Source organism: Gossypium raimondii, chromosome 11 (assembly GCF_025698545.1).
Source record: "Gossypium raimondii isolate GPD5lz chromosome 11, ASM2569854v1, whole genome shotgun sequence".
In the NCBI taxonomy this organism is placed as follows: Eukaryota; Viridiplantae; Streptophyta; class Magnoliopsida; order Malvales; family Malvaceae; genus Gossypium; species Gossypium raimondii.
The window spans coordinates 34,971,936-34,975,750 of record NC_068575.1 but is presented as its reverse complement, the minus strand read 5'-3'; positions in this window follow the sequence as shown (position 1 = coordinate 34,975,750).

The window sequence follows — 3,815 nt, the reverse complement described above, 5'->3', positions numbered from 1 at the left end:
GCCATGTGGCTCTGAATCCCCCAGGCATAGACATTGATTGCCGTATTTAAATTTATTTGTACAAGTGTTTTGAATATTTTGATATTATTTTATGTAATAAAATAGAAATTTTTTTGAGTTATTTTGATATTATTTGATGTAATAAAATAGAAGTTTATTTGATGTAATAAAATAGAAGTTTATTTGATGTAATAAAATAGAAATTTTTTGTGTTATTTTGATATTATTTGATGTAATAACATGAGATTAATTAATTTGTACAAATATTTTGAATATTTTGATATTATTTGAGAATTCTACTAACCATTAATACAATTATCAGTTAATATTTTTACATTCACATAATGTTAGATTTGAAAAAATGTTTTGACTGTTACTAACAATTAATACAATTATCAATAAATAATTGAAAAAATATAATTTATTTACAATTACATTCAACTATTCCGATTAGGGCATGATCGGCTTATATGGTCTGGATTCCTACACCATCTGCACAACTTCTGTTGACTGGCTGTTTCTCGGATATCCATATTGTTACGTATTCTAGTCGAGCAAGGTCGACCCTTTGGTTTACGACGTAATTCTCTATCAGGTAACAGCTTAAAATGAGCAAGAGATCCGGGCGGCCACTTACGTTCATCTGGGATCGGTGGGAAAATGTGTCTCCACACGCTGTACATGTTTTCTAATTTGTACACTTCATCCACATAGCTCATCGGATCCAGACGGAGATTCTAACAAGCTGCAATAACATGAACGCATGGATAACGAAGTGCATCAAACATCCCACAGTCACAAGTCCTATTTCGCAAGTGTACACGATATTGCCCGCCAATAACACCTTGGTGCGGTCTGTCAAACTCTGTCACGCGAAACCATAAATTGTCTCGATCGTGACACACTGTGTGCATGGTGTTTGCCATCGCCTTGGCCTTGTTAATTTCTTGAACTACCTTATTGCACCATACATGACCTCCCTGCATCTGGCCTGCATAACTTGCTGCTCGCTTTGGAAATAGCGCCGCCAAACGAAAATATGTCTCTCGCACAACTGATGTTATAGGTAGATGGTGCGTTCCTTTAAGAACAGAATTTATGCATTCAGCCAGGTTCGACGTCATATGGCCATATCGTAGGCCGCCGTCGTATGCTTGTGCCTACTGTTCGAAACGTATGTTACAAAGGTAGTCCGCCCCTTCTCCGTTAATTGAACGTAAAATTGCCAACATCTCATGAAAACCATCTTTATTTATTTCATACCCTACCAATATAAGATTATAGCGAATAATTTATACCACTTCTACCAATAAAACTAATTCAAATTGACAAATGAAATAACATAGATATAGACTAAATACCCATGTTGGTCACTTGTCGCCGTTTGCTCTTAGATGGATATTGCCTGTAGTAGTTCGAAGCAACGTGTCTTAGGCAATATCTATGGTGTGTGCGCTGCTAGAAGCTTCCCTGTCTATCAAATGCAGCTAGTATACTGGCGCCCCGATCTGAAATAACACAGATATCAAGTTGGGGGCACACATGCCTCCTTAACCTAGAGAGAAAGAAATCTCAGTCATTAGACGACTCACCCGGTGTTATTGCAAATGCAATTGGAAGAATTCTCCCACCGCCATCCTGTGCCACTGCAAGCAATAGCTGATGAGTATACCTACCGAACATAAAGGTACCGTCAATTTGTACCAACGACTTGCAGTATGGAAATGCGTCTCGACATTGCTTAAAGGTTCAAAACAGATGTTTGAACACTTGGCATCCACGTAACAATCGACCGTTGTAGTACGCATGTTCCGTTTTAAGGTCTGTGATGGCACCTGGGACGTATCTCTCTATCACCTAACACCACTGTCATATTTTATTATATGAGGCGTCTCACCCACTATGCATCTTTTCCAACGCCTTTTGCTTAGCTATCCAAGCCTTGCGGTAAGAGGGCGTGTACCCCATTTGGCTACGAATATTGGCAATTAACACCGGCACTGAAGTCCTAGGATCTGCTTTAACCGTGGGCAGTATCAAGCTAGCTAACATAGCTGAATCCATCTTGGAATGATCTTGTGAAACACTTATAAACCGAGTACATTAAATAATGCAACATTGCATAATAAAAGTATTATTCAGAAATCGTCAATATTGTACCTGCAGCACAAGTATGTGGACCTTTGTACTTTTTAATCTCCCACAACCGTCAATATTGTACCTGCAGCACAAGTATGTGGACCTTTGTACTTTTTAATCTCCCACAACTCTGTCATTTTCCTTAACGAGGCGTAGATTTTCCATGAACATGTGCCGTCTTGGACCGCACACTTCGCCTTAAACTTATCAGATTTGGATTTAACGACGTGGTAGTTAACGCCGTTTTTGATGCTATATTGTTTCAAAGCACCAATAAAACTATTATTGTTGGTAAACTGATTACCAACTTCAAATTCACCGAAATCTACCCCCCGAACTTGTACGATCACGCAACCGGTGTGGTAGATCTGGAAACTCTAACGCATCATCTGTAGACAGATCGACATTATGCATGTGGGCTGGAGGTGAGTATGCTCTGAATCATGGATTTTCTTCTTCATCTGAACTCCTTTCAGCATCTGAACTCCTTTCAGCATCTTCAGGTTCTGTTGGAATAGGCTCCGGTTCAGAAAATAAGCCAACTTCTGTACCATCCGACCCAGGCTCTCGAGGTGGATCCACATCGGAGTCATCTTCTAACCCACAATCATCTGCAATGTATGAGGTCCCCTCACCGGTTGACGTCGTAGGGAGTACATCATCCCTTCTTTTGGGCATTTGATAACGTCCTCAGTTGGATGTAGATTGCCACCCACTAGAACTTGATGTCGTTCCCCAGTACGTATTTCCATCATCAAACATCGAGCCACCGACAGAATGTCTTGCAGGGGATGTGCATTCGACACCGCTACCAAACATGGGCTGTTCCGTTTTTTGTAACCCGCTAATCGAGTGTCGGCCAGGGGTCGTGTATACATCTCGAACACCGGTCGCAAGTACGTCATTTGGCGATGTAAATTGTACATATAACTCAATATAAGGTGCTCCACTAGCAAGATGAGTCTGCACAATTGCCTCCAAGCTACGAGCACCTTTTATGTCGAACGAGTCATATGTCACCGGATCAACAGAAGAACAAAATCGATACGTGATAGACAGAACTTTCATTGGCGTCGTTCCGAAAATTTTACGCCTAATTCTTTTACGAAGTTTTGTCAAATCTATGTTCTGGTTAAAAACCAGTCACACAGTATTCTCCGACAAAAAAACAACACCATTCTCCTGTGGCAAACCTCACCATCGTAGTAAATAACAACACTAATACGTTCACTCATATTCGAAACTCTAACCTTCTTAGCCTCTCTAAATTGTTTCTGCTGTGACTTATGCATTCTGAGAACATTTTTTGCCTCATTTATAGCCTCAGCCCAAACATGCTACTGTAGCAAAAGCGTGTCCACGTGGGCGCGATTTCACAAATTCTTCTCATAAAGCATCCTGGTAGAAGGATTTTATACTATTTGCTCAGAAGCGTCAACTCGAAATTATTTCTTCCAGGACCAACTGTAGCAAAAACGCGTCCACGAGGGCGCGATTTCAGAAATTCTTCTCAAATAGCATCCTGCTTGAAGCGTTTTTATACTATTTGCTCAGAAACGTCAACTTGAAATAATTTTTTCAGGACCTACTGTAGCAAAAGCGCGTCCACGTGGGCGCGATTTAACAAATTCTTCTCATAAAGCATCCTGGTAAAAGCGATTTTATACTATTTGCTC